The sequence below is a fragment of the Ursus arctos genome, unplaced genomic scaffold, assembly GCF_023065955.2.
Source record: "Ursus arctos isolate Adak ecotype North America unplaced genomic scaffold, UrsArc2.0 scaffold_12, whole genome shotgun sequence".
NCBI classification, from domain to species: Eukaryota; Metazoa; Chordata; class Mammalia; order Carnivora; family Ursidae; genus Ursus; species Ursus arctos.
This window is the reverse complement of record NW_026622786.1, coordinates 67,963,481-67,988,989: the sequence shown is the minus strand read 5'-3', so window position 1 is coordinate 67,988,989 and position 25,509 is coordinate 67,963,481.

The following is a 25,509-nucleotide window of genomic DNA, read 5'->3' as shown; positions in this document are numbered from 1 at the left end:
CTTAAAGCTAAAGAGAAACTTGACTCTGTGTAAGCCACTGTGACTTTGGGTCTGAACATAATCCTAAGTACTTCACTGCTTCTCCTTGGTAGACTGCCAACAACTCGACGTGTCCTGCCCTAACAGTGATCAGACTGTGGTGTTTTAAAAATGAACTGGCTTTGTCACAAGAACAAGCCCTGTGATGGCAGGGACGCTGACTTCTCACTGCGGGTCTCCACAGACTGGTTCCCCCTGCCAGGCACCCAGCAGGTTCAGTGATCATAACGGCTTAGCTACACTGGAGTCCCCTTTCCCAGAATTCCCTTCCCTGCTTGGTTCGAGGTTAAGGGGGTCTGCAGGAGGTACTTTGCTTGAGGCTTGGAAGAGGGCAGTGCAACAGCAGCCATATTCTTTGTGGGCAGAGCCCAAGCTCACTCTCCGTCACTCCCCTGCTGGCGGGGCTTCCTGGGCTCCAGGGCTCCTCCAGCTCTGGCCCCACCTCCTGCATCAGCGTCCCTGACTCCTGGGCCTGCTGGGTGTGCAGCTGGGTGCCGAAGAGCACCAGCTTCTCCTAGAGGACATCCAGTCATTGAAGTTAGAGGCGTAGAGTGCTAAGAATCCTCGTGGCTCTAGTTTGTCCTTCCTTCCCCTAATTCACAGTGACTTCGCCTCCTCCCTGCCTGCCCTGTGGCCTTTAGGCTCTAGACCAGACTTGGAAGCATGCAGAAGATCTAACCAGCTTTCATGATTGCATAAGATCGAATCCTTACAATAAATCCCTTATTCTATGTATCTTCTTTTTTTTCTGCCAAAAAATATTTTTTTATTTTTTATTTGAGACAGAGAGAAAGGGAGCTCACGCATGTGCGAGCAGGGGTGGGGGGTGGGAGGCAGGAAGGGGCAGAGGGTGAGGGAGAGAAAGAATCTCAAGCAGACTCCCTGCCCAGTGTGCTGAGCCCAACACGGGGCTCTATCCTACGGCTCTGAGTTCATGACCTGAGCTGAAATCAAGGGTTGGATGCCCAACCAACCGAGCCACCCAGGGACCCCTCTACTATCTTCTCATCAAATCCTGATTAAACACAGGTATTCAATAAACACTTATTAAGTGAATTAAGAAATGATTTATATGACTGGCCCTCTGATATGTGGTACTTGCTAATGGACATCTATCTCTGCTCGGATGCTGGAGCAGGTGGAAGAGGACTTTGGTTCAAACTCTAGGACCATATTTTTCCCCATCCTCACGGACACAGCATGTTCAATTATGTCCAAGGGGAGTCTGAAGGGGCCAGAGAACTATAGGGATCTGGGGGAGAACATAAGATGGGGCTGTGCAGTAATTTTTGGGTGGCTCGAGTACAGGTTCCACTCAGTCTGACGATACCTACCTCTGCCCCAGAATGGAGACCTAAGGTAACTTCTGCTTTTTTGATCAGCCTTTGTAGAAAGGACAAGGAGAAATACCTTGGTTAATGTATCCGAATCTTTGATTTCATTTCCACCTAAAGGATTCAATGGATGTTGTTGGCTCCTTGTAATGCCCAGAGAGCCGTCCACCGGCTCTCCTTTAGCTTCATGATAAAGGTCAAGCCCCTTAAATCCATGTGCGAGACTTTCTGTGACCTCATTACTTCCAACTGGGGTTCTCCTTGAACCACAGCCTGCGCGTGAATGGCCGCCATCCTCTGTTCTTCACTTCAGTGAATTTGAATGAATCGTGAATTGTATTTGAATGAATTTGAATGAATCGTGAATTGAGTGAATTGTAGGTCTGTGCACAGGTAAGTTGTTATCTTCAGTCATGCTGTGCCATCAAAAGCCTCAATTTCCAAGATTGAATCCCCACCCTCCCACACCCAGGTCAGGAGGCCCTCCCTAGAGGTACGGGAGTTAAGTTCAAAGTTTATATCCCTTAAGAGACAGCTGTTTGTTCATCCACCCGCCTGTCCGTCCGTCCATCCATCCATCCATCCACCATCCACTGATCTATCTTTCCAGTACTCTCTGATTTCACTCTGGGCTAGGCCTTGCGCTGGGAGCTGAGGACCTAGAAATGAATCAACTACATTTCCTGCTCTTGAGCCGGAAAGGAGGGTAGACAGTGTCATCTTCCTGCGGCTGGTTGGCGCTGGATCATTTATCCTCAAGCGCTGCTAATGCTCAGTAAACATTATTTTTCTTCCTTCTCTTTGCCTTCTAAGACGACTCCCAGTGGTCACTGTGGTTGAGTACCAGGGAGACGCCCCTCAGAACTGAGACGGGCTTTCTCCAGGTCGTTTTGGTCAGAGGGACTACAACACAGTCCTGAATGTGTCATCCCCTCAAGAGCCTTGGGGAATTCCTCCATCCCCCCTGCGTGTGGAATAAAGTGCAGGTTTGTTAGTAAGGCAATCAGGAAATCCCAGACTTGATAGAATCTCTGTCTCCATCCATCCACCTGTCCATCTGTCTGTCCATCCTCCATCCATCTGTCCATCCAGACACTTATTCACTCAACAAACACTGATGTCTTTGCTTACCTTTCCCTACTACTTTTCTTTCTCTGCATGCTCAGTATTTCCAAATGGCCAGCTTCCTTGGCCGCATGCCTGTGGGGGCAGGCTCTTCCTATCGTGTTGGGGTGGGGGCTGCTGAGATCTGAAAACTTCTTTGCCTGTTACTTCCTACTTTTTCTTCAAAGCCAAACTCAAAGTCACTTCCTCCATGAAGCCTTGTCAACAGTCTTCCCTCTGAGTTTCCATTGCTAATGGCTGGTCTCATGATGGGACATGTATATCATTGCACTGTTTCTGGCTCTTTCTGTGGCACACAGACCTCCACCTCTACTCTACCAGGGTGGCCTCTGTGTACAGTTGTTTAGGTTGCATGCTGCACAAGAACACCCATCTGAGGGATGTGCCCTGATCAGGGCTGCCTCTGCCCGGAGGAAAGAGTGTTTCTCCCCCGCCCCCCCCCGCCCCAATTCATACAAAGGTATCTACTCTCCAAGTGATAGGTTCAAATGACTGAGCCCACCCACCGGGGGCACGTTTTTCTATGATCCCACACAGGAGTTATTTGAGCTCGTGGTGGCCCGCCCTGATTCTAAGTTCTTGGAGGCCAGGATCATGTTGGGTTCTGTGTTCTCCCAGCAACTAGCATAGCAGCACCGGCTCTCAGAGACCTCTGTGAATGTTCTTGGAAAGAAAGAAGGAGGAAAAGGAGGGGGAAAAGGAGAAGAAGGTCTCAGTAGCCAATCTCGGTTCTCTGGGCCTCCGAGGGGGAAGGACTGACGCTCAGCTCACAGGGAAAGGAGGTTTCTGGGCCTATGCAGTGGTGGCGGCAGGTTTGTTTGGAAATTCTCCAGTAACCGGGATGCTTGGGCCTGTCACCCAGTGACCTGGAGAGCTTGCTGGAGGACCTGCAGACCAGGGCTCCTCCAAATATTGTTTTAAACTGATTGATGCCACGCCAGGCGGGGAAGGGGCAGGCATTTTTCATACATGAAAAACAATACATTCTGGGGCCAAAATGAAATTATTTTCCATCTATACGATAACAGGCAAGGAGACAAAGACGATGTTGAGGACATTTAAACCCTCAAAATCATTAGTCACTGTCCCGGCGGGTTACACAAATAAATGGCCAATGCACAGAAAAACAAGGCCCTCCGAGGTGTTTGCCCAAGACCACTTACGTGTCAAACAGACTTATTAGATGTGAAGGGAATGATTATTTGTACAAAGTGAAATGAACATGTGCAATAATATTGTAAAATGTTTATTAGTCTAGAGTGTGCTGAACGTTCCTAAAATATATCAGCTTCTCAGCTTGCATTTAATGTACTGTTATAAATGATATCACATCCTTCCAAGCCGATTTTCCGCTTAACGCTAAGCTTCTTTGCTGGGGAAATCGTGTTTTCAGATCTCAAGTATGAAAACATTGTGGGGTTAAACTCTCCCCTCTCCTCCCCACCCCCACCTCCATCAGTTACCTCCCTATAAAACTCGTCCTGGGTCTGTGGCCGGGAGGGACAGGGCAGCTGGTCAGGCCAGATGGTGCCTGGAAAAGGAAAAGGCGGTGAGTGAGCTCTTGTGGTGGGAACAACGTTAGACTAGAAATCCAAACTCAAGTTTCAGGATCTGCTCACTAGTCCCCTGCTGTATGACCTTGGGAGAGTCCCTTCCCCTCTCTGGGCCCCCATCATCTCCAGCAGAAAATGAGAATCTCTAAAGAGACTTTCAGAGCTAAACATTTGTATCTTCTAAATCCCTGCTTGCTGAGTCATGAGTCTGGAAGACCAGATGAGACACTGGAATTGAACAAATAAAGTGCTATAGAAAAACTCTTATTTTGGGGCGCCTGGCTGGCACAGCGGTTAAGCGTCTGCCTTCGGCTCAGGGCGTGATCCCGGCGTTATGGGATCGAGCCCCACATCAGGCTCCTCCGCTATGAGCCTGCTTCTTCCTCTCCCACTCCCCCTGCTTGTGTTCCCTGTCTCACTGGCTGTCTCTATCTCTGTCAAATAAATAAATAAAATCTTTGAAAAAAAAAAAAAAAGAAAAACTCTTATTTTTTTCTATGATGTTGGCAAACTTCTACTCATCCTTCAAGGCCCTGCCCAGATTTCCCTCCTTTGGGAAGCCTTCTCCGCTCTCCTAAGCAGCCTGTCAGTGAGTCCTCTTTGCCCTGACAGTACCTTACGCTCAGGTCTGTTACTGTTTTCTCACCCCGCCAGCCTGTGGTGTCCCCGTAGCTCTGTCACCAAGGCCGGGCCCAGAATCGCAGTTCAGGGCATGATCAGCAAATGCCACATGGGGAGAATAGCTGGCATCCGGTGTGAACTTCTGACATTCTTCGTCACCTGGCCTGCATTTAAAGGTAGGAGTTTCTGCTGGAGTGGGGAAGGGACTGGCCCAGGTTTGCCGTGAGAAAGAATTTCTGTTGCTTAAGTGACCCACTCTTTAGTAATTTGTTGTAACAGCACAAACTAAGATAACACCCAAAAATAGGAGGCAGGGGAGCCCAGCCAAATCCCACATCCCTCGGCATCAGGTAAGGGTATGGGGCTGGCTTCGGAGGTTGTGGAGGTAGATGGGGGAATGGGGAGCTTCCGGTCTCCCGGCTGAGTTTTTCCCACTCCCCCCCCCACTTCCTGTCTCCCCTGTTTCCTTGAAGGTCTCCTGCAGTGTGGTTCTCCGAGCTCAACTGATGGTCTGGGCCCTCAGTCCAGAGCAAGCTGACAGCCAGACACGCATTCGAGAATGCTGGCCAGCTCAGCGGCCGTGTTCATGGGGGCAGGAGGGCCAGTTGACGGAGGAGTCGTGCTGGTCCAAGCAGGGCAGGGATGGCGCCCCCGCCTCCTCCCAGAAGGACAGAAAGCATGCTACAGGAAAACATACACTAACACAGGAGAAAATAAAGTTAGCAATACGCCGTCAAGGCAAAGATGGCAAAGTGGAGGGGGGTCGAATGGATTCAGGAGGGACTCCTGCCTTGAGGTCCTGCCTGCATTTCATTCCTGGTTTCCCAGCAGAGCGGACACAAGCAAGAAGGCCCTTGCAAGCGTGCACGAGATAAACACAGGCCCTTTGCTTAGGAGAAGTGCAAATCCCCGTGGTGTTGAGGCCCGAGAGAAAAGTCCCCTGTGATCTCTGAACACGAGGCAAAGGTGTCTGCCAGAGCCGCCCGGCAGCGGCCTAAGCCGGCCTTTCTCCCTCCTCTCCCTCGTTCTTGTCCTGCTGCCTTTGTCGCACCTTTCTTTTCTCCTCTCCGCCTTCTCCTGCCCGCGCACGGTGAGTGAAGCCGTCCTGGGGACACAGGAGGTGCTCAGGTTGAACCTGGGGGACACGGCAGGGCACTTGCAGCCGGGAGACGGGCCCTGGCCTGGGCTTCAGTCGGCCTGCAAGTGGTCCCCGCCTAGCAGCTGGGAGGGCGGGTCCCGGGGCACCCCTCGGAAGGGCGGCTGCGCCGTATTGAGGGTCTGCTACCGAGTGCCCTCTCCGTGCCGCGGGTAGGGCGTGCCCTACCGAAACTCACGGAACCTCGCCACCTCCGTTCAAGGTGGCTCACTTGTTCTCAAGGTCATGGCCAACTAGGGAAGAATGGCTCTTGGCCAGGTCCCTGGACTCCCGGCTCGCCCGTGATGGCTGCGCTCTCCTGCAGTCTCGGGCATGTTTGTGGTCTTGGGTTTCCGTTTCTCCATCTGTACCCTGAGGGCCAGGTACCCCCGAGGGTCGCTTTACCTGGATAGTCTGTGGTTGCCTGACTCTCTGAGCTCCTCTCCAGGGGGCTGCGGTGGGGGTGGGGGGAAGCACGGGGACTGCTTCTGGCGTTGCCCTCGATCATAGGGATCGTCCTCCTCATCGTCCTCACCCTCACCCTGTGGGTAGAGGCTGCTCCTGCCTGGGTGCCTCCGGCTCTGTCCCTGGATCGGGCCTCTCTCTGCCCCCTCACTGCGGTGAGGGACTCTGCTCGCCTGGCACCCGCGCTCCGCAGGTGGGCCTGGAGGCTCACGATGAAGTCCTCTACTCCTTGCGTAACCCGGAGTCCTTCCCACGTCCACACGACCGGGCCCCTGCTTACCCTCTGACGTTCCCCCCACTCCCAGTGCTCCCAGCACCCCTGGCATTGAGGCAGCCTTTGTGACTCCCGTGTTACAGCAGGCGACCCGGACTGCAGTGACTGACCGCACTCTCAGATTCCTGTGGCTGGGCGCGGCAGCTGCTTTCTCGCTCACATTTGCCCGGCCCATGTGGTGACTCAGCCATCCCTCGTGCGCTGGGGTCCACTGCGCTCAGCTGGCCCGTGGGGGTAGAGGCCTGACGGAGCACGGGGCGGGTTTCTGGCGCAGGCCCACGGGAGGCACACACCACTCCTCTTGCGTCCCATTTGCTGGAACCTGGTCTTGCGGCCACGTGGGACTTTAAGGGAAGCTGGGAGACCTAGTCCAGCCGGGTGCTTAGGGTGAGGCTGAAGTACACTTGCTGAACAGCTCGTCAGCCCCAGCCGTGGCCTCCAGAGACTTCTCCTTTACCTTTGGCAGGACTGAGGGCTGGGCAGGCAGACTTAGCACCCCTGTTTCACAGGCTTGGAGAAGCTGTCCTGCTTGCCCAAGGTCACATAGTGACCCAGTCACTCATGGGTGGGTGAGACCATGGCCTATAGCCTGTGCTCTCAGCAGGAAGCAGCCCAGCCACTTCTCCCTACCCCCAGGACCTCCCTGGACTGGGGCTCCCTTCAGGCTCTTTCCAGGCTCCACCCATGTTAGAGGTGACCAAGGACCCGGCTGCTGCTTTCGGATGGCAGCTTCTGGAAGGCCAAGACCATCTCTGCGTCTCTGTCTGCCTTGGCACGTGGCATGGGGCCTGCGATGGGCCTTGCACAGAGGACGGAGCAGGGATGGGTTGCTGAAAGGGAAGAGGGCCGAGAGAAGGTGAGTGAGAGGAAGGAAGAGCCCATGGGTGAACCGTGTGTGAACAGGTGACGAATGCACGGACGTGTCTCCTGCAAACATAAATAGCTTCCCTCACTGTGACCAGGTGAGCCTTTTAAGAGCCGGCAGCCCATATCACTGTCCTGCTGAAATCCCTCCAGCAGCTTCCCACTGTAGGCGGAATAGAATCCCAAGCCTCACCTCACCCAATCCTACACCACTGGGCCCTCCCTGCTGGCCCTGCTGCCACGCAGGCCTGCCCGGACCCCTGGGGACAGTGGACATAGGCCTGCCTGGGCCCCGAGCTGACCTGTGTGTGTTCCATCAGTGGGTTCCCTAGTAGTCGGGCTTCTAGTTGGGTTTGTCCAACGGGAGGCACCCCAGGAGATCACAAGAAGGGAGCAGAGCGGGTCAGGGTGTTTGCTCCCGTTGCTCTCCCCCTGCAGGTGTCCTGGGCTGGCCGTGTCTCTCGACCAAAGGCACTCACTTCTCTCAAGGAGGCCGACTCAAAGCTCCAGCCACCATCACCCCCTGCACGGTGGTAACAGCTTGGCCGCCAGCCCGGGCTACTGCTGTTCCTTAGGTTTCCGAACAGCCTCTCCTTTTCTCATACCTGCTCTGTGAAGAAGGCCTCCTCGCATTCTCCTGTTTTGTGCGTGCAGTTTCCTGCGGCCAGGCTGACCGAGGCACCACCCAGCTCCAGGCCTCTGTCCTGCTGTCCCCACTGCCTGCTGTACTCTTCCCTCTGGTCTTCACATCAGCAACGACCTCTCAACTTTAAGCTCTCGGCCTGACTGGCACCTCCTCAGAGAAGCTTTCCCAGAGAGGAGTCAGCTTTAGCCAAGGGGAACTCCTCACCGGTGAGCCTCAATCCCTTGACCCTGAATGATTTCCTTCATTGTACTTACCAGGGTTTGAAACGTTTGTCTGGCTTTCTCCTCTGGCGTGGAGGGTCTGAGAGAGCAGGGCCTTTGTCTCCCTTGCTTGCTTCTGAGTCCCCTGTGCCTAGGACAGTGCCTCGCACAGAGCAGGCACTTACTACAGATGTTTATGGAATTTATAAATAAGATGGATTCAATGTTCGAATCAGTGAGTAGCATAAGTGAATGAACGCATATATTGGCAAGTAAAAAATCTGAATGAATTTAAAGGGGGAGTGGGTTTTGGCAAATCTGTAATGAATGAATGACTGGGAAGATGTGTGAGGGAAGCAAGGAGTCAGTGAATGACTACAAGAATGGGGGTGTGGGCTTGTTTGAACATTCAGTGCACAACACAGTTGACTGTCTCCTTGGCACAACAGTGGCCTTCTGCACTTGGTCTTAGCCAAAAGGTCGAGAAGTTATGAATGGGAACCCAGGAGGTGAGGCAGGGTCCTTAGTGTGTGTGTGTGTCGGGGGGCTGGAACGGGAGGTCCTGGAGATCTGGGACGGGGGCAGAGTGCAGCGCTGTGACAGACCCTCGCCTCTTGGTGGAGGTCAGCAAGGAGGGACCTCCTGCCCCACAGGGTGGCACCTGCAGGTTCGGATTTTGGACCTTGGCTTCTCCTCCTCAAAGCAGCTCCTTTTCCCACCAGAGCATTTTCTATTGGAAAGTTCTCCTGGGAAGGGCACACCTGTCAGCCACCTAGTTGTGAGTGCAGGTTTGTAAGAATTGCTCACACAGCCGAAAAATCGTCACTGACCAGCTTCTCTGAGAAGGCGTGCTGACTGAGCCAGACCCGTCGCCACACTCAGGGCGCTGGTGGTCCCGTGGGGGATGATGGATAAAGTGGGGTCCATCTATGGTGCAGTGGGAGTTCAGCAGAGCTTGTGCTGTCAGCCCTCTCCTCAGCGAGGGAGCATCCTACGGCCCATCAGAGACTGGGGGGGAGGACACACACCCCAGCAGGTTGAAAGTGGTGGGTGGCCAAGGACACCCTCTCCCAGGCCGGCACGGCACCGATGTCTTCTTCATGCCCCCCCTTTTAAGATTTTATTTATTTATCTGAATGAGAGAGAGTGGGGGGAGAGGCAGAGGGAGAAGCAGATTCCCTGCGGAGTAAGGAGCCCGATGACGGACTCAATCCCAGGACCCTGCAATCATGACCTGAGCTGAAGGCAGACGTTTAACCAACCAAGCCACCCAGGCCACCAACCACGCCCTTCTTGGCAGGAACGATCTTTTCTCATCCCTGAGCTCCCGTGGCCCTCCCTCGGGGCAGAGAAATGGCCATTCCCTTTCACGGCTGGACCCCACGGCCGGAGAGAGGAAGCGCCTCGCCGGCGGCCACACACAGAGTCAGCACCTGCGCCGGCTGCATCCGGGTCTAAGCGCTGTCCCTCAGCGTCTGCGCGGCCGGAGCTCGGCGACGGAGCACGGCAGCCACGTGGGGGCGGGCATCGCTTCTCTGACCCAGGCGCCAGTGTGCGCGTGCGCGCGTGAGCGTGCGTGCGCGTGCGTGCGCGCGGGAGCCCGCGCGTGTCCCGACGGGAACCGCAGAACCCTTCTGCTGTGGGTTGAATTGCGTCCTCCCACGATTCATATATTGAAGTCTAAGCTCGCTACCTCAGAGTGTGGCCTCGTGTGGGGAGAGGGTCTTCGCAGAGGTGATTAGGTTACTGTGAAGTCGGTAGGGTGGGCCCCAGTCCCATCTGACTGGCGTCCTCGCAGCGCGGGGAAAATCGGGGGACGAAGGCTCACACCGTTCGGAGATGAAGGCAGCCACGGGTGATGTTTCCACAAGGCAAGGAGCGCCAGGGTCGCCCGCAAACCACCGGAAGCCAAGAGGGGGCCCTGGGACAGATTCCCCTCACAGCCGTCAGAAGCAGCCGTGCCGGCCCCTTGATTTCGGGCTTCGAGCTCCAGAAGTGCGAGACAACACATTTCTGCTGTTGAAGCCACTCAGTGATGTTTTGTTGTGGCGGCCTGGGGAACCTAATCAACGCTGTGGTTGCAGGCTTCGAGAGCTTTAGAGGTGAGGACCTACTGCGTGCAAGCTTGCAGGGGCAGCACAGTGTGGCGGCAAGAGTGGACGGGGGACAGGAACGGAGCTCTGGTCCCAGAGCTGCCACTCACTTGTTGGGCTCCGTCTGCCTGCTTGTGAACCAAAAGAGTGGGGGTTCAAGATTTCTAACCTGTGCTTTCTTAGGAGAAGTGAAGAGGGGGCCCAGCCCAGGTTGGGGGCCCAGCCCGGGTGACGCAGGGAGTGAGCCTGAGAACGCAGCCCTCATTCCTTGCACGGTGATCACTCCTTTGCCCGCAGTGCCTCCTAACTGGGTCCCCAGCAAGCCTGACCTCCCCACCTCTGATGCTCTCTTCTCAGCCCCTGGGTGGCCTTGGTGCTGTGTGTGCATACGTGTGTGTGTGTGTGTGTGTGTGTGTGTGTGTGAGATGAGGACTGGCTGTTTGGAAAGGCATCTTCCTGAAGGAGGGAGCAGTGAGTAGGCCCCACTGGTATCCTGTGAGTTCCAGTGTGGCCTCCCCAGGCTGCCTGGATGGGTGGCCTGTGGCCCTTGGACCCACAGTGCAGAGGCACAATATGTCTTTGTCTGGCCAGGGCTTCCGAGGACCATGGAGGCTGATTACATGCCCCACCAGTATTTTCTTGGGGTCTCTAGTGGGAGGCTTGATACCCTAGCTGTCTTTCTGACTTCCCTTCCTGCCTGCCTCCAGTGCTTTCTGAGAGCCAGCCCTGGGACTCAGGCCACTTAGCACCAAATGGACAGCAACATCTTAAAACCAACAATTTACAATTGTCAGATGGTTGCAGAGTGTTCCTCTGCCTCCCTGCTTTTCAGCGCCTTGAAGACTGTATCCAAGGTAGGTCTCCAGCGAGGTGCTACAAGGCTCTGTCCTCAGCCAGGGCTGGAAGTTACTCTCAGTTGTTAATTTCACGGAGCTGAAGGGACAGTGAAGATGCTGGTTGGCAGAACCAAATTTAGAAAGGTTCAGTGTTTGAAAACATGGGTTTGAAAAGTGATTGCCTGAGTGTATGGTGGCAAGGTATGTTTCGTAGTTCTTTGTGTGAAAAGAATCTGGAGGTCACAGTGGTATCCAAGCACAGTGCAAGCTGACCGTGCCAGGGCAAGGAAGCACAACCGAGGTTGCATTAATGTAGCTACGGTTTCTTGAGCAAGGAGGCAAGTCTGTTGTTCTGACTCATCTGACTCCCTATTTACCCAACATAGGAATTCTGCCTGCAAGCCTCCAATGATGGGGAGTTCTCCCCCTCCCCAACTGGCTCTGTGAGAAAGTTCATCCTTGTATTCTGCCCCCTTGTGATTTTATTCAATAATATTTTTCAAGTATGTACTGGGTGCCGTACTGTTTTTATCTTTGCTCTCTGACACTCATTAAACTTATTTGCTCTATTATTCTCTGAAAGTCCTCTGTTTTCTAAACAGTGATCCCATCTTTCAGGCCTTCTCTTCTTTAGGGAGGACAGCCCTTCCTCCTTCACCAGTTTTTCCTAGGACATGGCTTGGCAAATGTTTCTTTTTTGTTTGTGACCCACATTATCATTCTCCCATTAATCTTTGTCTTGAACTCCATATGGAGTCTGGTGAGATCACCACCTCCCTTGTTCTGATGATGATACTCCTATTGATGCAACCCGAGGTGGGAGGCCCAAGTACTGTGAATCCCTAAGCCTCAGTGACCAGAGCTTGTGACCCTAAATTTTTCTTAAGCAATGGCTTATTCATTCTTTCCTGAAGGGACCTGCATAAAATCACACGGTGATTTAGATAGCTGGGCTCCATTTTCAGCCTCAACTTGGCTACAGCCTTTCCTTTCCCCATCTTCCTTGCTGTTGTACCAGAACTGTTCTCCCCTCTGACACACTGATCAGGGCTTTCCAATTTTAACCTGTCTACGTTGAAAAGGGTTAATTACTTGGAGTGCCCTGAGGCTGGGATCGGAAAGTCACTTTCTCTCTCTAGGACTCAGTTCCGCACCTGGAAAATGAGGAGGCCCATCTGGCTCCCCTCCAGAACCACCTGGCCCTGCTATCTGATGTGCCGAGTGTGAGATGTGGGCATTCCCCCTCCTGTGACCCGCCAGTAGGATCGGTGTTTGGGTGGCACGTGGCACCACTCACATCACACACGGTGGAGGAGGCTCATCGGGGTCAATGGGGAGAAAAGTCCCCCCCCCAGCAGATTTCAGGGAGAGGCACCCGCCCACGGGGAGAACAAACATTAGCATCCACGTGCTCACCCCTCGGAGGAGCAGCAGTTAGGTCTAATCAAAGGCGGGGGGACGTGTGCTTTCGCTGGTGAATCCCCTTGGCCTGGGAGCAAATCTCCATCTTGGCAGGAGGGACTCTTACTTGATCAGGGCTGAGTTCTATGAGCAACTGTAAATTCTCAGGAAAACAGCCCCGTTGGGCCTAATTTCAACCACTTAACCCAGAGGTTGCATTCTTGAAGTGTTCTGCCAGACGCATTCGTCTCCCGGCTGGGGAGACCGCAGCTCCTGAGTACTCTTGCACACGGCAGCTGTATCACCACCAGCCCTTCTGCTGTCACCTGCCTCAACGTGAGCTCGAGACTCGGGGTCCCCCAAACCCCTCTCCTTCCCATGCCCACCCGAGGGAGTTGCCTAGGGTCGCTTCTTGGCAAATGCAGGCCTGTGTTGGCCACTGCTGCGCCTGTCCTTCAGAGACCAAACAGCTGGGCAACGCGGCGGAAACCTGGTGGGCTTCGGAAGCCCTGTCTAAATGCTAATTCAGTCGGTGCTAAGTCAAGCCGGCTGCACAACAGCTGAAACGGGCAAGCAGAGTCCAAACCCCTGGTCAACTTGGTTAAATATCAGTCAGCTGGTCCAAATGGTGCTAAAATAACCCATTAACATGGCCCCAGAAATGGGTACCTTCAAAGCAACTGGGTCACACGATAATAAAACATCGATTCAGTTTGAATAACGAGTCAACTTAGCCAAATCATACCAAAGCGATTGTTCAACTTAGTCAAACAAGCAATCAGCTTGATCAAACAACGCTCAAACAATCTGTCTTTAGAGCTAAACGAAGCCAAAACACCGATCCAACTCCGTATCTAGCCATTGGGTTAGACAATTCCAGAACAATAGGTCAGCTGGGTCAGATGATAGCAGCACACCGAGTCTGCTGTAAACAGCCAATCGCCCGATTCAAACAATGTCAAAATATTTGGATTAATTCATTCAAACATCCAGTCAGTTCGAGCAAACCCAGTCAACTCAGTTAATGGATGCCAAAACACCCATCCAACTTAAACAGTCAGACGGCGCGAGCCGTGACAGAACAACTGGTCAGCTTGGTGAAACCACCAATCACCACAGCCAAACAAGCAGTCAACCCAAATGAAGCAAAAGCAACAGGTCACACTGGTCACCAAGAAGTAACAAAACACCCACTCCATTCTGTCAAACAACCTCTCAAGCGGGAGAGGCTGTGTCTAAACATTCAGTCAGTTCTATGAAGAGCTAGTTGTCTCGATACTGTGAAACCAAAACAACCACTTAACTTGGTTGAATTAATGACAAGGCCAAGTACTTAGAGAGCACCTCTGCTCTGTCCAGCATTCGCAGGCAAGTGACGCCAGAAAAGAGGGTGGACACTGCCAAGCGGAGGGCTCACTTGTCTGGACGTCACCGGCACGCCCATCCGTTCCGTCTCAGAACATCCAGAGAGAAATCAGACCTGTGCCTCGATTGGGTAAATAAACTTTCTGACGTGGAGTTGGGTTTCTTGGGGAGAAATGGGTGGAGGGGAGAAGATTGGAGAAGACTGTTCCTGTCCTTGCCCCCAGCCTGCAGTAGGGTGCAAAAAGCCCCCACCCATGTCCCTCGTTGCAAAGTGTTTGGGACAGGGAGACTTTTCTCCAGGGGCTGAACCGGCGAGGGGGGAGACTGCCCACTGAGGCAGTGACCTCGTGGTGAGCCATGGGCCAGTGTGTTGGGGTCGTTAATTCTCAGAGCCAGGAGGCATTGGCCCCATGGCATGAGCTTGGTTTCCAAGGCCAGAGCCCTTCACTGGCACCAGAACTTTCCTATCAGTTCCAGGAGCTCTGGTCATCTCTCGTGCCTGGCTTACTAATGCCAGTCACACCGCTGAGCTGCTCCTGCCTGCCAGGCCCTGGGTTGAGAAGTCCTTCGCAGACTTCAGCACACGCTATCCTTACAAAACTCAATGAGGTCAGCACTGTTATGACTCCCATTTTACTGATGAGGTTATGGGGGCTCGCAGAGGTAAAGAAAGTTGACTGGGGTCACAGAGCTATTGAGTGGCAGGGCCAGGATTTGAAACCAGCTCAGACTTTAGGAGCCCTTCAACACACTTGCTGGAAGAAGGGGTGAAGGAAGGAGTCGGCTTGCGCTGCAGGATGCTGATGGTGTGACGGTGCCACACCCTCGAAGGTGGAAGTGCGTTAGAAGCCCCGGATGCATCTGTCTAGGTGGTGGCCGTAAGAGAAGAGGTCCTTCATTCTGGTGGAGGCTCAGGTGTAGACAGGTCAGGAGCCTGAATTTCAGGAAAGCACACCCTCACCTTCGAGTCCGCCCTGGGGCTAACCCCTCTTACCCAGGAATGCCAAATAGGTATCACTCAGAGGCCGGTGGGCCTTGGGGGACCTGGACCTACAGGCGGCCTTGAGGTTTGGCTGAGAGGACGGGGGGGCAGGCGACTTCCTGAGATCTGCCCGATCCTCCCCACTAAAAGCCCCTTGGCGCCTGCCTCCGGTACCTGGGCAGCAGGTCTGAGCCCACTACTGACCACAATTGACACCCTCCCTTCATTCAAGGAAAGTCATGTTGACTCACTCCCCACATTAGGCACAGACCATTTTATTGAACGCTAACGCAAATCACCGGGGCAGGAAATGTCGTAAAGAGAAAAGTAATCTTCTGACGGAAAAATAAATTATCAGCAGTGTTCCGAAGGAAAAGAAACATTCTTAAATAATTTCTCTTGCTGTTGGTATTGGCTGGCAGTGTGGGCCAGCCAAACAAATGGTAATTTCCAAATTAGATTATACATTATGTCATATTAGTTTTATATTAGAAAAACAAACGGGATCAGAGGAGAAGTGCCAAGGTTGGCGGGCCGTGCTCGCCACGTGACCGGCTGTGTTTCCACTGCAGAATGTTTAATGATTCCGGGAGAGGTGGAAGAGCAAACATTCAGACCAGAATGGGGGTGGGGGCGGAGCGGCTGCATAGAGGTGGGCCCTCCTGGGGCGGGAAAGGACAGGTCCCAGGCCAGGCCTCCGGGAGGGTGGGTGGCAGCCAGGGTTGGGAGGCAGGGAGCATGCTCGGGGCCATGGTCCCTTCCTTTGCTTTGGGGGGACCTGGACCTTCCCTGGAGGGGCTGCCCCACAGCGCTGGCTTTGGAGTCAGGAATGGTGGGTGGAAGGGCCCACACCCGGTCCCAAGAAGGGAAGACCTGATGGGGTCCTGTTCATGTCCTCACTTCCCCACAGAGCTGTCCTTGGGAGGGGAACAGACCTGCCGGCGTCTCCCCAGAGTGCAAAGCCAGGGGAAAGCTAAGGAGGCGGGCTTTAATTCGGAGCCCTGCTACCAGCCCACCTTTCCTGGGGGCTTCTATGTACCACATGATCTCCCAGTACTTACTTGTCTGCACCCCCCCCCCCCCAGCAATCCCAGCAGGGCTCGGGACAGAGGGAAATGCAGAGCCAGAGGGCTTGAGGAGCCTGATCTGTGGGGAAGGGGCAGGGCCACGTGGACCGAGGCTGTAGGGCCTGCAGCATTCACCACCACACCGTCGGGGGATGCTTGTGCCGACAGCAGAAACGGGTGTTCAGTGATGGGATGCCGGTGAGGGGTAGAGAGCAGATGATGATGGTCGACGACGACGCACTGCTGGTCTGGAGGGTTCCTGCAGCCACAGAGGCATCAGACCCTGGACCCCTAGAGCCCCTTTCTCCCTAAGACCTCTGCTCCGACTTCTCCACTTGTTTGTGCGTGAATCTGGGCAAGAATCCTTTACCAAACTGTGAGCTTCTCACAGGCAGGGATCTTGTCTGATGATCTCGGAATACTGTGTACCCCGGACAGAGCTTGAGACGGCTGCTGATGGTCACAGCTGAGACAGGAAAAACAAGCAATCTAGGTGGCTAGAGCTGGAAGGGCGTCAGGGGCTTTGGAGCCTAGGTCGGGGTTCACAGACCTCTGGTGTCTGCTCGGCTCTTCCCAGCCCATGATGAGCCTCACTAATGAGCCACAGCGCTCCTGCCCTTCGAGTTCCCCAGCAGCCACTACTGGCCCATCCACGTTAGCAGCGACAGGAGGCCTATTGGCCACTGCGGATCTAGTCCACCTTCTAGTTTGCAATTGAGAAAACCGCTAGCATAGGGGGAGAGAAGCAGCTTGGCTGAAGTCACACCACCAGTCGTGGCCAGAGTGAGATCTGGAGCCCACCTTCCAGAGCATACAATGAGGTTAAAGGGGAAGACTTAGAATGGATTATTTAACAAGTATTTGATAATTAAGAACCACATGCTTACCTCTGACTGCATGGAGTTTGGATGAAGAGATAAAAGAGAATCCAGGGATCAACCAGACAGCAAGGCAGGCTGGTAGCCCAGCACTTTGGACACTCTTGTCCTCAAAATATTTTCTATATTCCTCAGGACTTCTGGGTTCTAGTTCTAGGTCTTTCCCTTTGGTAGTGTACCTCTTCTCTCTGGACCTCAATTTTTCCATCTGTAAATGAGGGCGGGCATGGTGCTCAAGCTTTCCGAGATGTAAAATCCCTTCTGGCTCCGATATTCTAGGATTCTGTGGTCCCAGAATTCAGCCCAAATTCTCCCTAGACTCCACTGCTCCGTGGAGGGAGCCAGGCCCACGGGAAGCTGCAGTAATGCGCTTGGACCACCAGGGGGAGAGGGAGCATTCTGCATGATTCCTGCTTGCCTTCTGTTCTGACCCCCCTGGTGGCCTGGAGGGTTACTGCAGTTCTGACTGACTTCCTGTGTCCTCCAGTACTTGGTACTCAGCTCCTGGGGATTATCTAATCTGAAAACATGTGTATTCACTTCCCAAATACACCCTCCTGTGGGCCGGTCCCCTTGCTGAGTGCTGGGGACCCATCCCTGCCCTTGGAGGAGCTCACAGTCCAGTCAGGGGGCAGAAATGCATGGAGACCCCCCAAAGGCAGCATGTGTTGTGACTGGGGTAGTGGAGGTCCCATGGGAATGCAGGGGAACCTTCCTGGTAAGTCTTCCTGGAAAAAGTGATGTCTGAGCCCAATCCTGAAGGATGAGGCAGAGCTTGGCAGGCGGGGCAGGGGGATGGGGTGGGTGTGTGTGTGTGGGGTTAATGCTCCAGGTAGAGGGAACATCATAAGCAAAGACCCAGGTGTGGGAGACGGAGTGAGTTGCAGGTAGGGAGCTGCAGGGGGTGCTGTGGGCACTACCATGTGTGTGAGTGGCGGAGGTGGTGGGCAGGGACAAGCATTCTTTCACTCAAAAATACTTATTGACGCTCTACTGAACATCAGGCTAAATTGTGAAAGGCCTTGAATGCAGTCCCAAATCCCAAATCATTTTCCTTCCTAGGCTCTGGCCTGTGTGCCCAAACCAGTTCTAAGAAGAACTGGTTTCTAAATTTAGTTAATTTCTGTTTGGCTTCTCCTGTCTTCCCATGGAGATAGCTGCACTCGAGGGAGCTGGCACAGGAAACTGGCCTCCGGGCTGCGAATAGCATCAGGGACCCTGTAGTCCAGGACAAGTGAGACGGCAAGGGTGGCAGACCAGGCTCGGCCTGGCCAGCTGGCCTTTCCCCTGGACGCCACTCTCCCTAAGGATATGAGAGCCGGCCCCCTCACGCCTCCCAGAGCTGCCCTCCTCACCAGTCTCTGTGCTTGGTCCCACATCTGGCTGTTCGCTCCAGAGGACAGGCCGTTCGCACGAGGGGCTGGCTGGTGCACGGGGCACAGTTGAGCCGAGGCTGGAGTGAGTGGTTGAAGGGCAGCAGGGCAGAGAAACCCCTTGAGGTAAGAGCTTTGTGAAGGAAAGTCCCAGAAGAGGGGGAGGTGGTGTCTTAGCCAGGAGGCAGAGCCCTGTCAGCGCAGGGTGGGCCCAGACCGTGGTGGAAGGGAGACAAGAGGAGACCATCACGAACTGCATGATTGCAGTGTGCCAGAGCCACGCTCGTGTTCTCTCACTGAGATGCTGCCATAACGCTGTAAGGGAGGCTGGTTTCCCGTGCTGGGGTTGGGTTGGATGGCAGTAGCCCAGGCACGGAGAGCTGACGCGACTTGCCCAAGGTCGCAGTCAGAGAGTGGTACTGTTGGGATCCCAACAGTCTATGGGGCTCTGCAGTCACTTCTCTGCAGGTGCCACCGTGGCTCTTGGCATTGCTTGCCTCCCTTCTTCCCAAGATGTTGTGAGCCACGGCCCTCCTCATCTTCTCTCTCTGTTCTCTGTCTCTCTTCTGTCCATATCCTTTACCTGGTGAAATTCTCATTGTTTTCAGGTCTGCCTCCTCTGTCCTTTGTGAAAGATGCTTTGACCCTTCCAGATAGATTTTCTTTTATTTTGTCCATCCATCCATCTACCATCATCCATCATCTGCCATCCATCCTTTTCTCCCATAACTTGTGCCAGAGGGATTTCTGGCTGTCTAGGTCATTTGTCGCCGCCTCCTCTGTGATCCACGGCCCATTGCCTGCAGCCAAGCACCACCACCGGACGGAGCCCGTCGGCCCACCAGCCTGGGAGCTCGCCGAGGGCAAGAGCGGGCCTGACGCTTTCTGTCCCTGGTGTTGCCTGACACGGAGGCTGCTCCCTGTCCCCCTCACCTTGCCTCTTCTTTTACACAGAAAGATCCTTACATTTGGCCTGTTCCTCAAAGAGAGAATTTCCATGTCTGGAGTGACTTCGAGTTGAGATTAAGAGCATTTTTTTTGGTGCCAAGAGAGACACTTCCAAATAGCTGCTGTGTGACAGGGGAGCTGAGCTGGGGACACTGCTAACAAGGGGTTTCTTTTGCTTTCCCTAAGACCACAGGGTTACCCTAGAACTGTAGAGCATTTTGGACATTTCAGGGATGCTAGGCTCGCCTCATCAGCCTGGGCTGGGCAATCTTCACTTAAAACTGGGGAAGGCACAGTGACTCAGTGTGTTTCTGGGGGCTCACGGGGGGTTGTCGGGCCGTGAGCCAGTTCTAGATGGGATGGCCTGAACCTTCGTCAGTTTTTTCTAGGTTATGTTGTGGTAACAGACACACCATAGCATGCCCCAAATAGGGGCTTTACAATAACAAGTTTACTTTTCCCCCACATTATATTTTGTCTGTGGTGGCTGTGGGTTGACTGTGGCTCTGCTCCGTGTGTCCTCTCTATTCCAAGATCCTCGCGAAGCAGCTGTCCCTCTTTGGGACAAGATGTACTCCGGGCAGAGAGCAAAAAGAAAAATGACTGAGCCACACAATAGCTCTTAATGTCACCTTCACTCATACTCCGTCAACCAAAGCAAGACCCACGGTGGAGTCCAAAGTAAGACCTCCCACGGGCGTGGGGAGGTGGAAAAGCCTCTTACGGGGAAAGGGGAATGAATAATCCAGAGTGAGAACACAACCTATCCCAGCTCAGGACCCTCAGGCGGACTGAAGCCAGCTCCCTCCATCAAAGTTGTGTGGCCTGGACACAGGCTTTTTAAGTTTAAGAATCTGTGGTGCCTGTGGAGAAAACAGATCCCCAAACTGGACATCAAAAGTGTGACTCGGGCTGTGGGGCCTACATAGGAGTGCAGAGAAAGGAGGGCAGGAGGGAGCGAGCCGGTCAGGAGACCCTTCCTTCTATCCCCAGCCCCGCAAACTCCTCCTTTTCTTTTGTGGTCCAAATGTAAGCGCCACCTCCGAGAAGCCCTGCAGGATCTACCCTCCAAGCCAGCTTTGGTGCCCTTCCTCTGTGCTCCTGTGCCCTTTTGCTTTTCATGTTTCACACCTACTTCTCTGTGTGTGATGGCTGTTTATGTGCCTGAGTGCCCGGGAGCCGGGGTAGGCTGGATCTGGCTCCGACCCGCTTGGGACACTTGATGGTGTGCGTCTCTTCCCAGTTCCATGCTCGTGGCGTCACGCGGGCGACTTGAAAATTGACCAGGGTAGGAATATTTACATCCCAGAGAGCAGCAAGCCCTATGGGCGGGGGCTGTTTTCCTCCCACAGAGGCGGTTTTAAAGCCTTGCCACCAGCCATCGCCCCGGAGAGGGGACAGCATGCGGGCCCCACTTCTGTCTTCCACGGGGTCTGGCAAGGAATGGCTGTTCACAAGGCACGGCCTACTGAGAGCGAGTGTGCTTAGGACGGTGGGCAGAGCGGGGAAGGCATGCATGTCTGGCTGGACCGGCGTGCCACCTATGCCTGTCCTTCCTCCCGGGACCTCCTCCTGCTCCCAGGCCCCTGGCCCTGTGCTCACTGTCCCCGGGAGGTACGTGACGGGGCAGAACACAGAACACACAAGCCTTTCTGGCCTTCGTCCTCCAAATCTCTGAGCTTTGGAGTTGAGAGTGTTTCCAGCGCAAGTGAAGGGGAGAAGAAGGCTAAGCTGAGGGTCTTGAGGAAGCGTCAGGGGGAGGAGAGGAGGGGCGTGGCCAGGCCTACACGTCCTAGGTGAGGTGAGAGGCGCGCAGGAGGTGGTGCTGTGGGGTGCACTGAGGACCCAGTGCAGGGGGTGGTGGAGGGCGGCCAGGCGGGCAGAGTCTGGTGTTGGGGGGAACTTCAGGTGTGACTGGTGTGGAGCAGTGCTCAGGGGCTAAGTGACCTGACCCCAATCCAATACCTTAATGTCATGTAGGGTTCCCCAAGTAGGGAATCACCCTGTTAACTTGGGGTAAGAGAGTCCCCAGATTGAGACCTGAGGTTTATACTGCCACTCATGCATGATTCAGATCAGAGGTTGGCGAATGTTTTCTCGAAAGGGTCAGAGAGTAAACAGTCTCAGCCTTGTGGGCCATGCTGTCTCTGTCATTACTGTGTACCCCTGCCACCGTCAGGCCACGGCAGCCACAGCCACCCACACACGGACAAGTGTGGGTGTGTTCCAATAAAACTTTATTTATGGACACAAATTGAAATTTTATATGATTTTCGTGTGTCTTAAAATGGTCTTGATTTTTTCCCCCCAACCACTTAAAAATGTAAAAGACAATCTTCACTCTCAGGTGGTGGCTGGATTTGGCCCGGGGGCCATCATTGGCTGGCGCTGATACACACGGCTGAGCGCATGGATGAGCCAGTCCATCGGTACAAATCGGGAGGGTCCCTGCACCTGGACAGAGGGGGACGGAATGCACACTTGCCCGGGGAGCACAGCATGAACCTGTCTAGAGGGAGGACACCCCTTCCTCTCTCCCCCTGCACCCGGCTCCTGCTGGCCCGGCTCTGGCTCCCTGGGCCCTGCTGCATGCCACAGCTTTCCAGGGTGCTTGCCTACAAGAAGCTGGGCCCTCGACGGGCGGGTGGCCGGGCCGCTGGACTCAGCGAGGGAGGCGGGCCGGCGGTGTTCAGTCTCCGGGAAATGAGTGTGGACACGGCGTGGGCCCAGCGGGGCGGCCCACCCTGGTCTGCCCAGATCAGGTTCCCGGCGGCGTCTGAGCACTGTAAACACAGCGGCTGGACAGGCCACCTCTCCTGAGGCCCACTGAAGGTGGCCCTGACCAGGAGGAAAGCAGGATTGGGGCTGACACTTTGACATAAACCACAGGGCAGTGTCCGGTGGCTGGGGAAGCCCAGAGGCCCCCCTCCCCAGTGCCCCCATGCTTCTCTGGTGGCAGCTGCTCTCAATTACCTTCCCCTGTGGAGCCAGGGGTCTTTGGAGTGGGGAGATTCCTGAGAGATCCCCCAGCTACCCCTCCTGGCAGGGACAGGGAAACTGAGGCCCAGAGAGGCGTAGACACTTGCTTAAGGCCAGATAGCCATTGCCAGACAGGACTAGAAGCTTAGTCTCTAGCCTCCCAAGACAGGGCTCTGGACCCCTCCCAGGGTGGTCTGGAGAAGAGAGACCTGCGACTGTGCCTCTTCGCCTTCTGCTTCCCCAGCGGAGGTTCCTTTGCACCCATCAAGGAGCACTGGAAGAGGAGTCAGGGGACCTGATAATCAAACCCATCCCTGACTGAAGATCCTGGCCACACTCCTTTGAGTTGTGGAATGCTCATTTCGAGATGAGGAAACAGGTTAGGAGTGGTGAAGTGACTTGCCCAAGGTCACTCAGCCAGTCCGTAGGAGAGCCCAGATGAAGCCCAGGCTTGTCGGATTTCAAAGTCTGTTCTTCATCATGACCTCTTTTTCTAGCTCCAGCCCTGAACTTGTTGTGAGACCCCAGGCAGGTCCTGGCCTTTCTGGGCTGCGGTGGGTGGTCTCCAAGGGCTCTCTAGGCTCTTGGGATGCTGAGTTTGCTGCCCACTCGAGGATCCCTCCACTGTGGCTGAGCCGTGGCCTAGATGCCCTTCTACACACCCTCCCCTGTCTGCCTGACTTTATGGGACTCTCATGTCTTGGGCCCCAGCCTGTGACACATTCTCAGCCCTCTGCCCAAGACCATGCGGACCCAGAGCTGGACCTAGCCCCGGGCTGGCTACACGCACCGGAAAGGACTCCAACAGGGCAGGGCTCACTTCTTCTCGTCTTGGCCAGGACCCAGCCACTGCCGTGGCACTTCTACCAGCCATTGCCAAACCATATCCACGGGCAGGTGCATTCCTGGCACGTCCACGCTTAGGTGAATGCACAGAGGGAGGACGGCTGAGGAGCCTACTTTGCGTCAGGCTGGTCAATGCCCAGCACGTCCTGGCTCTCATGCCTGCTGTTCACGCGGAGCCCGTCTGTGATGGCTGCAGGCACGCGTGCGCTGAGACGAGCACACGGTCACAGGTGCACACAGTGTGGCCCTCAATACCTGCAGCCACTCGACCTGCCCGTCAGTGCCCTGTGTCTGGGCATGCTCCCGTCGGAGGACACACATGTGCTCCCACGTACACCTGCGGACGTGCCCCCCCTGCACAGGCACGCCCTCGCGCCTGCTTCCACTGGCAGCCCTGGCAGGCCTGTTGCCACCCAGACTCAGGATTAACAGTTCTCTCTGGGTTTTAGACTTTTACCTTTTTGTTCCTGACACATTTCAAAGTTCTTTTCAGAATTAGAGCTAAGGGTGGGGGGCTGGGGGACCTGAGAATGGAAAAACAGGCAATTTGGAAAATTCCTGTCATTTTTGAGTTCTTTCCAAAGACACCGACGAGAGCAGAAGCGGGGTCTGTGATGTCCAGCCTTGGGCCGGCCCCACTGCTGCGGAGCGGGCCTCCTGCCTCCCCCTGGCCCGGCCCAGTGTCTTTGCTGACACCAAGCCTCCACCCCCGGTCCTGGTTGCTGCACCCCCACCACGGGGTCCTGCCGGAGAGCTCTGTGCACACTCAGCTGGCTCCTCCCCAGACAAGGCCACCCCAGCTGCACACTTCTGACTGTATGTTGACAATGACAGCATCTGCTGCCGAGTTCTTGCTGAGTGCCGAGCACCGAGGGCAGGCAGAGTGTTCTAAGTGCTTTGCATATATCGACGTGTTTTCACAACAAACCTATGCAGTGTGAACTATGGCTCTGTCCGACTTACAGACAAAGAAATGGAGGCACAGAAAGGTAAAGCAACTGGCCCTAAGTCACACAGCCAGGAAGTGGAAGAGCCAGGATTCCTGTACCAGCAATAGGCTGGCAGTCACTATCTTCATCGTTCCACTGTGCTGTGTCTTGGGACACAGGGCAGGGTAACCTGGAGAGGTGCCAGGACCTCAGACCTCCAGGGGAGACCAGGAGGAGAGGATGTGTGGGCCTACTGTGTGCTGGGCCGTATTCTAGAGTACGCACTGGCCCCTCTGCCATCAGATTGCGCCCCACAAGCTCTCCTCCACCCCGCAGATGCAGGGTCTCTCCTAATGCCCAAATGTGGCCCGGAGGGCTCAGGCCCTCTGGGCTGGCATGGCCTCCTTCAGGGTCCTGGGCTTCACGCGATGAGCATTCCCACTGGGGGCAGCCAGGGCTGCAAGGGAGAAGGCTCTGCTGACCGGCTGGGCCGTGTAGTCATCTGAGGCCCTGCGGCGACCGTGTGACAGGCACAGAAGTGGCTGCATCTTTGCCTCTAGTCCCTCCTGGCCGCCTGCCCGCCTCCCGGCCTTCCCGCCTGCCATCCACATGGCGCAAACGCCAAGGAACAAGGGCCTTCCTGTCTTCTTCTCTTTCCCCCTTTTCTAAAAATAAGCTGGAACCTTCCCCTCATCTGCCCCCAATTTTCTCCTGCTTGACCCCAACGACCCTGCGCCCTCAGAGGACGCCACATGTGTGCCCACTGCTGGACAGATGGGCCGACCCCACAGCGCAGATGGTGGGAGCGAGGAGCCTGCCCTGGCCTCTGCCCCAGCCCAGCCGGCCCCTCCAGCTATGCCCTTCCTGGGAACAAAGCATCGAGCCAGCCCCTGGGTCTGCGGGTGGGGTGAGGGAGAGCTTGTTTGTAACAGGAAGCTCCACCCAGGTTTTATGAGCTGTCATGATAATAATAATCATCGCCCAGGCTTGTATACACGAAGCACTTTCACATCTGTTATCTCCTTTGGTCCACGTGACAAATCCTTGAGGTTGGTATTATTGTTAATACCCTGACTGAGTGGATGAAGACACCAGAGAGGTTGATCTACTTCCCTGAGGTTGCACAGCTGGGGGCAGGGCAGGGCCGGGATTCAAATCCAGGTCCTCAGGTTTAAGTTTCTGTGCCTTCGCGCCGTCCCTCTGGCTGGCTCACATTGCGCTCTGCAGCCGTTTGCAGTTTGTGCACGGGCATCTTCGCGGTGTTCTTCTGCCGCCGTTTATTGAAGACCTCCACGCAGGGGGGCACGGTGCTGGGAACTCCGGCGCGAGCCCGGGGGAAGGAACGATTGGGCTTATTTTGAGGAGGAGGAAGCTGAGACCCAGAGCCGTCATGGGACTTGCCAAGGCTGCTCCCGTGAGAGCTGGCATTGGGGTTTGGGTTGAGGGCTGCCCGACTCCAAGGGTTTCCTTCCATGAGGGATTCACGACAGTTGGGGTCACGTACGTTATTTTGATTAATGAATTTCACAGACCATGTTTCGAGTGTCTGCTCTGTG